The sequence below is a fragment of the Mandrillus leucophaeus genome, unplaced genomic scaffold (genome assembly GCF_000951045.1).
Source record: "Mandrillus leucophaeus isolate KB7577 unplaced genomic scaffold, Mleu.le_1.0 Scaffold64, whole genome shotgun sequence".
NCBI classification, from domain to species: Eukaryota; Metazoa; Chordata; class Mammalia; order Primates; family Cercopithecidae; genus Mandrillus; species Mandrillus leucophaeus.
Window position 1 is genome coordinate 3,431,202 of NW_012106919.1, and position 13,546 is coordinate 3,444,747.

Consider the following 13,546-nt stretch of genomic DNA (forward strand, 5'->3'; position numbering starts at 1 on the left):
GCCCCAAGAAGACCCTCCCTGCAGCGGCCCCCTGCGGCTCCGCTCTGCTTTTAATCACTTCCCCGCAGGGTCCCCGCCCCTCACGTGGCATCCCGCGGCAGCTGGCAAGTCTGGCGCCTCGCGGCCGCCCCCTCTACACTCAGGGACTGGTCTGAGTCCGGGGAGTAGGGGGTTCGAGGCGGGGAGCCGGGCTGTCCCGAATCTCAGAGGGTGCAAGGCCAGGAAGGAGTCCGGGTTCCCGCTCCGCATTCACTGCCTGGTGTGACCTTGGGCGTCTCTGAGCCTCAATTTTCCTCTCCGTAAAGGTGGTGTAATGATTTTAAGTACTTCACGGGCTCCCTGGGGACAGAAAGATAGTGTTTGTGATAACACTGGGGAAACTGCCACATGTCGCACGAATGACAGGGAAATAGATAACCCTGTAACAGAAAGAGCGACGGTCAGGCTGGGTCTGGGGGGACCTTGGCAGAGGTTCCTGACGGGAGAAGTTAGACTGGTCCCCGAGTTCCAGCTTCGGAGGTAGAAGACCCCAAGACAGGCGGGCGATGCGAACTGCAAGACTTTCTGAGCTCCGCAATCCTGCGGTCAGCGGTACCCGCATGTTGCTATGGCGACGGGAGGCAGCGGCGGTCTCTCTCCATGGCAACGGGAGGGGAAAGTTTCTGGCGAATAGGAATGGGGGGCCATTTCAAGAGGGCGTAGGGCGCTCAGTTCCGCCGACCCACTTCCCTGCTTCTGTGAAACAGCACCAGAGATCATGTATCTTTCTGCCAAGCATTACAAGAAAGACAGAAAGCTAAACGGGAGGATTGAGGCTAGACTTAAAGCAGAGATCCCCTCAGAAACTGTGGAGTGAGGCCCAGGAACAGATTGGCTGAGGGGCTTCGAGGCTCCTCATTCAGCGCTGGAAGTCTATGAGCCATGGTCAGGGAGGCCGGGGGACCAGCGCCCTGCTGGGGGGCCTATCACGGGAGTCTCTTGATCTCCACCTGTCGGCGGTGGGGCCCCTTCTGTGAGGGGCTCGCCTGAAGCCCCAGACTCCAGTCCATTTGCTCTCCCAGAGCTGGGAAGGAAACTTTAGCTGAAGCCCCTGGAAACCGCTGGGTTGGTGTATACCCGAGTGGCTGGCGAGGGAAGAGGGTCTTGCCTCTTCTTTAACACGCTTGTAGGAAGTGACTCGAGCAGTGACTCACGTTCCGGAGGGAGGAGATTCGGAGCCCTAGCTACTGGCGGTCTCCACTGCGCGCCATCTGTGCCAGCCGGCCCTTAGACTTGCTATCCTCTAGCAGCTAGTGCCTTGGGCACCAAGGGCTAAGGCGAGGCCTGTGAGGACCCTGGCCCAGCCAGGCGGCTTTTCCACCTTGAGGCGCTCCCTGGCTCTGTCCACGGTGCTGAAGACCCAGTTGGTGCTACCATAGCGTGGGCCTAAGTTTAGGGGACGAGGGAGAGGCAATTGTGGAAGGTTCGCAGCTTCCACCTTGATCCCTGTGCCTGTGATAGGAGAAGGTTAGGAACTCAGGCAGGGACCAGGCAGACACGACGCAGGCGATACTGTGCAATCCGGGCTGCCTTCCTGCTGGAGGTGTTTGGTTGCTGTTCCAAGAACAAGTGGGACTCTGGCATCCCCATTCGCCTTCCTGGTGCTTCTGAAAACCCACCTGAGGAGCCCAGAGGCCCTATTAACTTATTTTCCATCACCCGATGCAGATCTCAGCACCCAGGAGAGCCTCTGGCTACATGCTTATTAGCAGTTTCCCAAGTGGCAGGTTTGTGTTTATGTAAAATACAAATGGAGAACTGCTCTTTGCCCGTGTTTATGGCAACTCTGTCACTCCGCTGCTATTTCTCCCTCCCCCTCGCGAGTTCCTGGGGAAATTCACAGAACAAAGCGCCTTGTTTTGCCTTTGCAGGGAATGAAAAAATACAGGACCGTTCCAAGGGCCCAGACCTGTGATGCAGGCAAATCAATATTTTGCTTATATCGAGTGGGGGAATTTGCATCTAAACCGAGGGTAAAGGAGCTCGTTTGGAGCAGAGCAGGTGGCAGGAGCCGAGAATTAACAGATAATTTCTCATTGTTCCCGGATTCAGCCTTCACACTCGGCAGGCGGTTCTGCAGCGTCTCTGGCGCCCCGGCAGCAGCTCTGGACCTGGAATTTCTCAATCTAACACTGTGAAGGAGTTGCTGCCCTGACAGGGCTGCAGAAACAGGTTAGGGCCCCTGGGTCAGTCATTAGCTACTGAAGTTGAAGTGTAGGAGTTAGGGTGTGTGAGAGAGACAAAGAGAAAGAAACAGAGACAGAGATAGAGGCAAGAGACAGATAAAAATGAGAGAGACAGAGGATGAGATAGAGATACAGAGAGACAGTTATAAGAGATAGAGAACAGAGAAACAGACAGAGAGACAGCTGTACAGATAAAGAAACACACATTCAGAAGGAGACATTTAAAATGTATTTTTAACATTAAAATAAAGCCTCACCCTAGTTGTCCTCTTTAGCCTGCCACCTCCCCCTGCCCCCAGGTCAATTGCTGATACCACTGTGGTCACATACTCAGCCACAAAGCAGAAAAAATTCTTCATTTAACGATGGAAACTTTTTTGTCTCTCAAACCCCTTTGCCCTGCAAACCCAACCCCAAAACACACTTTCGCTTCTTCCTATATGAAGAGATCAAATTCAGAGTCCCAGGGTCCCACCAAGACGTGGGAGGGAGGATTCGGGGTCCCACTCAAACCCAGAGAGGGAAAGAGGTGGAAAGAAGTAGAATTGTTGCCCTTCAATTCTATCTCGCAGAGAAACCCCATTCATTCTGAGTTTGGATGTAGGGGTGGGGAGGAGAGAAGCAGGAACAGAGATAGTAAGCATGGAGTGGTGGCAAATAAGTACATTGGACAGGGCCTGGGATGGCTGGGATTCAGGATTGGTGCACCAAAGCAGCCATGAGGCTGTCATATCCCCTATCTGGGGCTTAGTGTGCCTACCTGAAGTTGGATTAGGAGCTCTTTGAGGCTCTTTCCGGCAACAGCACTCTAGGATTTTACATGAGGGAGAAAGGAGGAGGCTGGGGTGAGGGAAGGACGGAGGCAGCCTTTCCTGGCTCTGAAGCTGAGGGTGGTTTTACAGAGGCCAACTCACTTTCAGCTCCCCCTCCCCCATTGTTCTCATTGCATCTACAGCCATGGATGGAGCATCCCGAGTTTGGGTACCCCCCAGGCCAGACTGCTCAGATGCAGGAAGAGGAGTTGGGGTGGATGGGAGGCAGAATAAGAGGAGGTTTGAGACAGAAATCAGAGGGCTCCCACTCCTATGCCCTCCTCTCTTCGGAAATAGCCAATGTGCCCATCCCCCCCAACTTAAGTCTCTGCCCTTGGGCAGGCTCCCACTCTGCTCTGAGCAGGAATGTCTTGTTGAGTTATGTTGCAAATAAAATAAATTAAAACCAAATAATAATTTCTTTCAAAAAATTGAACCTTGGTAGGAAATTGCTAATGCTGTAGGCGGAAAGAATGAGCTCCTTTGACATGAGCCGATGTGTCATATTGTCTTTTCATCTCAATGCAATTTCTAAATAGGGAGCCCTTTCCCCATTCCCTCCTCCCTCCAAGTCCCCAGCAGAAATGTAAAGGGAGCAGTCTGACGATTGAAGCTGGATTGTCTGACGTGCAGCGAGAGACACGGAGGAATAGACACACAAGCACACCTACAACTTTGCCATGTGGATAGAAGCCAAGGAGGCTCTGACCCAACCCTGAGGGCCCCTGGTCTCTTCCCCCCCACCTCCCCCATCCTCTGCTTACTGAGGCTTGTAGCTGCCTTCTGAAGAAGTGTTAATTTACTCAAGAAAACAGACATCAGTTGAACCTAATCTACTGCCAATGGAGAATCAAGTTGAGGTCCTGTATTTGAGGGTGTAACTTTATATCATTATTTGGAATAAACTGTACTATGGATTCCCTATGGGGTTTCAGCTAGAACAGCTTTATCAGTATTTCCTACAGATTCCACTCTCTCCCCAAGACCCCATACCAAGATAGTAAATCTAGCCAAAGCTGGGTGACTTCTGCAAATCATGCCGTTCCAAGCCATCATCAGAGTTTTCAGGGATTCCTCCTTACCTGAGAAGATGAAGAAGACATTGCAGAGCTCAGGGTCAATGCCTAGGTGCTTTTTGAAAGAGTCCATTCTTGCTTTTATTCCAGGAAATCTGCCTGGAAGTTCAAACATCCTGAACCAGGGAGTATTTGCCTCTCTCCCATTCCTCCCCCATTTCAGTGGTCTCATCTCTGTCCTGTGCTCTCTGTTCAAGCACACAATGTTCCACATCAGACTTGGGAAGACTGGACAATGTTTTCTGCATCCAGCCTGGCTTTGTGGACAAAAGCAGGCTGGAGTTTGGGGAAACAGAGACAGGTTGAAGGTCAGAAGGCAGTATCATCCTTCAAACAACTTTAGAGCTAGGCCTAACCATGGTGGGTTGGGGTCAGTCTTCATTATTGAGAAGTGAAGATGATGTCAGAGGGGAAGGGCTAGGAAGGGAGCCAAATAGTCCTCTTCTCACTGACCTTGTACAGAAGAAACAGCACGGGCTTTGGAGTTGGACAGATCTGCGTTCAAATCCTGGGTCTGTTATTTACCAACTGGCTTGCTTTAGGTCCTGTACTTTAGATCTCTGAACTTCAGCTTCCTCATTTGTAAAATGGGACATATAGGGCCTGATTCACAGTGTACAAGGAAAGGATTACATGAGTCGGGTTAAATGGCGAAGGTACTGTGACTGATCTGTGGCAAGTGTTAAACAAAAGACGGTTCCTGTCCCCTTCCTTCCTTTTTTCAGAATGTAGAGGAAAATTTAGCAGGTGTACTATTCGGAGGTTAACCTGTATTCTTCCATGGGGCAAGTCTCTGCAAATTTTCCAGAAGGAATTTATCTCATTTAATTCTTACAAAAACACTGAGAGGCAGAATGGGTGGATCCTAATGGTCCACCTAGTAGAGGAGATTAAGTGCCTAGTTCCTAGTCCACAAGCAAGGAGATAGCAGATAACTGGAATTCAGGCCTTCAGACAGCAGATCAGCCCTCCTTCCTTCTTTACCATGCTGCAGAAAGATGGTGGGGATGTGAATACTTTTTCTTATTTTCTTACAAAAGTTTACAATATTTTAAAATTGCCTTTATAATAAATAAAAAATTTAGAAATAAATTGCAATGCAGTGAAAGATTTTTTTCCTGTGCCTCTTTGCAATGCTCTTGGCTCTTTGACCCTAGCCATTTCAGTTGCCTCTTGGACCCAGTTACTGGTCTAGAGGAAAGATGGTGTCATTGATAAAATACGGGGCTGGGGCCAGCCAGCTTCATGGCTCCAGACGTGCTTGGTTGCTTCATGCTTGACAGAGGTGGGACTCTTCAGAGAGCAGCTGGAGGTGTCTCTGTGCCTGGACTGTGTCCTGTGGTCAGAGTCCTGCTTCCAGGAAAGGGTCAAGTCAAGATTCTTGTAAGACCGGGACCTCAAAGACTGGAGGTCTCCCCAAGGAGCCTGGAGAGAGTTTGTAATCTTAGGTCTCTGGCTATTCCACTAATGAAAGGAAACCAGATAAAATGCCAAAACTAATTAAAATGACAAACCCGAAAAGGCCCTGTCAAAACTAGGAAGTCTTAATTCTTGATTTCAACAGAATTCAGGTAGGAAGAATCAACAGAGCATGCTTTGGGTCAGTGGACTGAAGCCCCCTGTGGAACTGGGATGCTGGAGTCCCTGGAGAGAACAAATCTGTTTATCAAATTCCAGCTTCCATCCAATTGGTAGAATAAAAACCCTTTTCTACCCCAGCCCCCAACCTTTATATATATTTCTGCTGTTTGCTAGAACCACAGTAAATGGTTTTAATGAGTTAGCCCCCAACCTTTATTAATACTTCTGTACCTTTGTAAAGCGTGGCACAGTTTACACAACAGTCTTACATATGTTATCTCCTTTCACACAACCCCGAGAGTGGGCATTATTATTCTGATTTCACTAGTGAGGTCTCAGAGAGGCTAGAAATAACTGGCTCAGGATTCACAGCTAGCAAGTGGCCGAGCCAGAGCTCGAGTTTGTCTTTTCATGTCACTCGTTCACTCATTCAACATTTATTGAGGTCCTACTAAGACCCAGTCTGTTCCAGGCACATGGGATGCAGTCCTGTGCTGTTTCCTGTATACACTGGCCTTCAGCCACACCGCATACAGAGCCCTGAGCATATGGGTTCTGTCCTGAGGGAGTGCACATCACCAGTTGTGTAAAGAGGCTGTGTGTGAAATTGATTGAAAATGAGTTCTTCTACCTCCTTGATACACAGTTGCACAACCCACATGAACTGTGAAATTCTCTTCTGACATGATTCTCTCTTTCACTTTCTCCTTTGCCTCCTGTCAACCCTCTGCTTTCTCCAGGGTTCAGCTCTCAGCTTTTCTTTCTTCTATCTCAGTACCTTCTCTCTGAATGGTCTTATCCACTTATAGGACTTCAAATACTAAACAATGCCAACATTAATAGTAATGGTAAACATTTACTGAGCACTTACTCTTTTCCAGGCTCCATGCTGCTTGCTTAATATGGATTGCATAATTTAATCCTCACAACAATCTTATTATTGCCTGCAATTTGCAGGTACCAAATGATAGAGCCAGAATTTCAACCCATGCAGTCTCACTCCAGCGCCCACCCTAAGGATTTCCAATTCTGTATCTCTGACTCATCTATCTTTCCTTGCTTCTCCATGTGCATTTATAAATTCATGTTCTGAACAACTTGACCCTAGACCTTCTGAATCCAATACATAAAAGACAGAAATCATATTTTCCTTCGCAAACCTGCTCTACCTTCTTAAAGAAGGCTATAACCAAACCAAATTAGTGGCTCAAACTAAAAATCTCAGAGCCTTCTTTGATGCTTCCCTCCCCCTTATTCACCTGCATTTGTCCATGACTGAATTCTGTTGTTTCTATTTCTCAAGTGTTTTGAACCCTTGCCCCCTCATCCTTGGATTCACTGTCCTTGCCCTAGCTCCAGCACCCAACATCCTTCTTCCAGATCATGGCAGTTACGTTATGGGGTAATATGATTACGTCACCCTCTCCATTAAATCTTTCATAGCATTCTTGGGACCTTTGAGATGAAGTTGAAACCCTCCAGTACAGCAAACAAAGCCCTTCCAGATCTGGCCTTTGTCCACCTAGGTAGCCTTCTCTCTAGACACTCCTGGGTATCCCCTGTGGGCCACCTATGCTGTGGTCACAGAGTGGTAATTCCTGTCCCTTGTCCTCACTCTCCACCCTACCTTCTGCACTTTTGCTCACTTTGTTCCTGCAGTTCCTCTTATCTTCCATTTTAGAGTCTAGAACTTTGTGACTGCTTGTTCTTCTGCCCCAAACACCTTCCCTCTTTTCCTCATCACCCAGCTTGTTCCTACTGGATGCAGTGGCACATGCAGGATAAGACTGTAGACTTTGAACATTATACTGAATGGGCAAAAGATGGAAGCATTCCTGTTGAGAACCAGAACAAGACAAGGATGCCCATACACATCATTCTTATTCAACATAGTACTGGAAGTCCTAGCCAGAACAATCAGGCAAGAGAGTGAAATAAAAGGGATCAAAATAAAAAGACGGGAAGTCAAACTATCTCTCTTCACAGACAATATGATACGATACCTAGAAAACCTCATAGTCTCTGCCCAAAGGCGCCTAGATCTGATAAACAATTTTAGCAAAGTTTCAAGATATAAAATCAATGTACAAAAATTAGTAGCATTTCTATACACCAATAACATCTAACCAGAGAGTCAAATCAGGAATACAATCACGTTCACAACAGCCAGAAAAATAGTAAAATACCTAGGAATACAGCTAACCAGGGAGGTGAAAGATCTTTACAAGGAGAATTACAAAATACTGCACAAAGAAATCAGAGTTGACACAAACAAATGGAAAAACATTTCATTCTCTTGGATAGGAGGAATTAATATCGTTAAAATGGTCACACTGCCTAAAGCCATTTACAGATTCAATGCTATTCCTATCAAACTACTAATGACATTTCTCACAGAATTAAAAAAATATATATAATTCATTTGGAACCAAAAAAAGAGCCTGAGTAGCCAGAGCAATCATAAGCAAAAAGTACAAAGCTGGAGGCATCACACTGCACAACTTGAAACTATACTACAAGGCCACAGTAACTAAAACAGCATGGTACTGGTATGAAAACAGACACAAAGACCAATGGATCAGGTTAGAGAACCCAGAGATAAAGCTGTACACCTACAACCATCTGATCTTTGACAAAGCCAAGATAAACAAGCAATGGGGAAAGGACTCCCTATTCAATAAATGGTACTGGGATAACTGGCTAGCTGTATGCAGAAGATTGAAACTGGACCCTTCTCTTTCACCATATACAAAAATTAACTCAAGGTAGATTAAAGAGTTAAATATAAAACCTAAAACTGTAAAGACCCAAAAGACAGTCTAGGCAATACCCATTCTAGACATTGGCCCTGGCAAACATTTCATGACAAATACTCCAAAAGCAATCGCAACAAAAAACTTGGCAACTGGGACCCTAATTAAACTAAAGAGCTTCTGCACAGTAAAAGAAACTACCAATAGAATAAACAGACAACCTAGAGAACGGGAGAAAATATTCGCAAATTATGCATCTGACAAAGGTCTAGTATCCAGAATTTATAAGGAACTCAAATGAATCAACAAGCAAAAAACAACCTCATTAAAAAATGGGCAAAGAATATGAACAGACACTTCTCAAAAGACATACAGGTGGCCAACAAACATATGAAAAAAAAGTACTCAGTATTACTAATCATTAGGGAAATGCAAATAAAAACCACAATGAGATACCATCTCATGCGAGTCCAAATGGCTAGCTATCATTAAAAAGTCAAAAAATAACAGGTTCTGGTGAGGTTGCGGAAAAAAGGGAACATTTATACACTGCTGGTTGGACTTTAAATTACTTTAGCCACTGTGGAAAGCAGTCAGGAGATTTCTCAAAGAACTTAAAATAGAACTGCCATTTGACCCAGCAATTCCATTACCGAGTATATACCCAAAGAAATATAAATTGTTCTACTATAAAGACACATGCATGTGTATGCACTATCCACAATAGCAAAGACATGGAATCAACCTAGATACCCATCAACAGTGGACTGGATAAAGAAAATATGGAACATGCATACCATGGAATACTACACAGCTGTACAAAATGAGATCATGGCCTTTGCAGCAACTTGGATGGAACTGGAGGCTATAATCCTAAGGGAATTAACACAGGAACAGAAAACCAAATACCACGTGTTCTCACTTATAAGTGGAAGCTGAACATTGAGTACACATGGACACAAAGAAGGGAGCAATAGACACTGGGGTCTATTTGAGGGTAAGAGTGGGAGGAGGGTGACAATTGAAAAACAACCCATCGGGTATTATGCCGATTAACTGGGTGATAAAATCATCTGTACACCAAACCCTTGAGACACTCAATTTACCCATGCAACAAACCTGCACATGTACACCTTGAACCTAAAACAAAAGTTGGAAGAAAAAAAAATGTATAGGCTTTGCAGCTAGATTGCTTGGTACAAATATTGGATCTGCCATCCAATTGAATGATTGACATAGTAGCTGTGTGACCTTGGGCAAGTTACTAAACCTCTCTGTGCCTCTGTTTTCTTGTCCATAAAATGGAGATGATAATAGTAGTACCTCTTTCATTAGTTTACTGGGAGGTTTAAATGAGTTGATATGAACGAAGCACTCAGAATATCCCATTCTCTGACTTCCAGAGCTGACTCAGATATTCCCTTTCTTGACAGCCCATGGCACCCAATGCTTTTCTTTGTCACAGAGTTTAACAAACTATCCTGTTGACTATTACTAGGCCATGAGCTGCTGAGCTGCATATGTCTCTCATTGATCTTTATACCCGCAGGGCCTCACTCCTGATCCACACACAGCAAATGTCTGTCACTTTGAAGAAGGCTGAATGTGTGAGTGTAATGCAACACGAAGTGAGTGTGTGAATGCAGGAGGAATCCCAGAGGACAGTTCCACAGGCCAAGTCAGGGAAGGCTTCTTGGAAGAGTAGAGTTGTGATTAGAGTAGTTTGTCTGGAACTGGAAGGAATAGGGGAGCACCTTCATTCCAGGCTGCAGGACACCTGTGACACAGGGAGCTCAGGCAAAAATAAGCATTTCACAGGAAGGAGTGAGTCAAGCACAAGGGGCGAGAGAGGACCCTGGACCCTCAGGAATCCCAGTTCACTGCTCTGATGCTCATCTTACTCAGCTGGGTTGTTATCAAGAGCTGGGCTTGTTCCAGCGTCAGAGGCCAAGGCAGAGGGAGGCCCAGCCCTAGCCTTCAAGGAGATTCCAGTGAAGCCACAGGAAGCTGGGAGGCACCCAGTCAATACTCCTCTGCAAACACTCCAGAGTTAGGGTCATGAACATTTTCTTTTTTCGAAGAAATTGCTTAGCAAAGGGTTGATTGAGGAGAAAAATAAATTCACAAATAATTTTTTAAAAGAAATTGCTCATTTTTCTCATGTCAAGCCTTTGCTGTGAAGCACGCGTGTGTCTGCTGGGGCAGCTGACTGTTTTCCAGGATAAATTTCTGATAATAACACCAAGTCATTACTGCACAATTAGTGCTGCTAATGAGGAATGCAAAGTTTGCTTCCCACTCCTTCCCCCGCCCTTTCTACCTCTCTCTGCTCTTTTCTCCCCGATTCACACACATTCTTCTCACACCCCTCCTTTCCAACCACAGAGCTGGTAGTGGGAGACGGGAGGGCCCCAGCTGAGACTGTCAGACATTGAATTTTGACTCTCAAGGCTCCCAAATTAGCAAAGTGTCCAGGTAGCTGGGAGAGGGCAGAGAACCAAGGGGTGCCCATGAAGAGGACGGAGAGGCTGGCCTTGACCTGGGCACCAGAAAGTTAACAAGGGGCTGGGAGCAGTTGCTCCTGCCTGTAATCCCAGCGCTTTCAGAGGCTAAGACAGGAGGACCACCCGAGGTCAGGAGTTCAAGGTTGCAATCAGCTATGATCACACCACTGTACTCTAGCCTGAGTGACAGAGCAAGACCTGTCTCTAAAAAAATAAGAAGAAAAAAGTTAAATAAGGGTGGCAGCAGTAGTCTGGGGAGGTGGGGGACAGCAACTTACCCTTCAGGGTATGCGGCAGTGATCTGTCACCCTACAGACTTTGTCTAATGCCCTGGTAATAGTGGAATTTTCTCCAGCAGTGGGGAGACAGCCCAGTGCCAGGGCTAGGTAACAGAGCTGTGGGTGGGTGATACTGTGTTTGTTTAGGTTGCTGGTGGGAACAGCAGCTAAGCTTGATGGGAACATATTTTGTTTCATTCTGAGTAATTATTTTCCCTACACACACACTCTTAGACACACATACATAGACCGTATTCAGACACACACGCCCAGGGGGATTTTTCAGCCTTGCTCCTGGAAGCACCTGACAGGTTCTCTGACAGGCTCTCCTCCCAGGTGGCTGTTGAGCTTTTGGGAAACCTCAGCAGCCTTTGTAAGATGGAGAGTTTAAAAACTGCCAGGAAGATTTTGTAGGGGAGGCCGGGAACTCACTGAGGCCTCTGTTCCTGAGTAGGCATTTCCATGGTAGGCTGTAGAGTCGCCCACGGACCTGGTGAGCAGAAGTCAGCTGTGGCCGATGAAGCCCAGCCTTCCCGGCCTGGGGAAGAGGGTGGGCAGAAGAGGCCCATGAGGGAAGCAGGAAAAGGAAGGAGGGGCAATAGTGAAGTCTGTGGCTCCAGGAGGAGGGTTCAGGGGTAGGAAGTTGCTGAAGCCAGGCTTGGATGCAGAGGATACTTGCAAGGAGAACAGGCTTGGGGATGGCCGCAGGGTCCCAGCTCCATGGCTCAGGGAAGCTGTGGACAGCACAGAGCACAAATGCCTTGGCCCCAGTAGGGAGTGGATTGGATGGCCTGGCTTGCCTGTCATCCAGTTCTTTATGATTCTTGCGCATGAAAATTGACAAAAACCAATCACTTTCCTCACAGCTGTGCTAACCTAGGGTGGGGGCGGTAGGGAGGACGGCAAAGGCTTTTCACTATTCATTGGATTAAACTGTTAGAGCCAAACAGCACAACAAATGGAAGTCCACTGTTGTCTCTGAAAGCCATTCTAATTGTTAACTGAGCTGGTGAGTGAGATGTCCTGGGAGGCTCACGGTGGCTTCACTCTGCCTTTGGGTTTGTGAGCAGAACTTTGGTAATGCTTTCCTCTGTCACCCTCAGGCAGACAAGAAAGTACCTCGGTGAGCCTCCCTCAATTCTGAAGAGCCTCTCATTCCCCCACAGGCTAGGCCCAGAGACACCAACACTGAGCCTTGCCTTGTTTTGAGCATCTCCTTTGGGAGGAGGGTCCCATCTTCCTAATCTGGGTTAGATGCCCCCTGAGCCCTCCATTTCTGCTGTTGTCACTGCCCTCAGACTTTATGGTAATTGCTAATTTGCTTATCCATCTCCTAGACAGATATGTCAGGAACTAGACCACAAGTTCTGTCTCTGTTTTGTTCACTTTGGTATTCCCAGCCCTTGCTATGTTGTCTGTTACCTAGTAGGTGCTCAAGAACGTTTAACTGGGTGAATTAGCTGAGATAGGAGTTTCAAAGTTTAGGAGTCGGGGAGTCATTTTTAGGTAGATCAATCCCTGCTTGCCAGGGAGAGGAGGGAAAACCACAAAGTGTCTAAAAGCAAAGAGAAGGTTTGCTGACCACAGAGGAGGAGAGGGGCATGTCTCCCCTCTCACCTGGAATTCCTAAAACCTGAACTGCAGGGTTAGAACAACTGCTGAAAAGATCTACCAGGTAAAGTTTCAAGATCTTCTCACACAGCTCAATCTCCTGGACCAAGGGCCACCCTCCTGGGAGGCCTTGCTTTCCTTTCTCTGACCTCTTGCTCTCCTTTCTCTGACCTCTGCGGTGCTGGTACTTGGCGCCTCCAGAGAACCTCCCGGCAGGTGCTGCCTCATTGACTCCATGCTCTGGAAACCCTCTTCCTTGAACCAGTGGCCTCACTCCCTCCCCTTCACCGGGGAGCAGCTGACGACTCCTGCTGCCTCCTTCGTGTTCTTCCAGGGCATTGCTCCCTCTCTTGCTGCTCCCACCCAAGTGAAGACAAAGTCCCCTTCCTCGTTTCTCCTCAGCATGCCACGGCAGGTTGGCAATTGAAAAAGAACCTTAAGAATGACTGAGGAAGGAATTACCATTCGTATAAATAGTTTTTGAATATCCAAGAGTCGTCACATTCTAGACAGAAAGAGCAGGTGCCGCATCGCAGGCATCTTGCCTGGGTGCTGGCCCGGTCGGGCGGGGGCTGGAGCTGGTTCTCAGAGGTCCCCAACTGAGCAGCAGGAATGAGGCATCCTGACATTTACCACAAGCTCTGCAGCAGCCGCCAAGAGGTCACTTGTGCAATACCAGAGAAACAAAAGCTAAAGGCCACCCGCA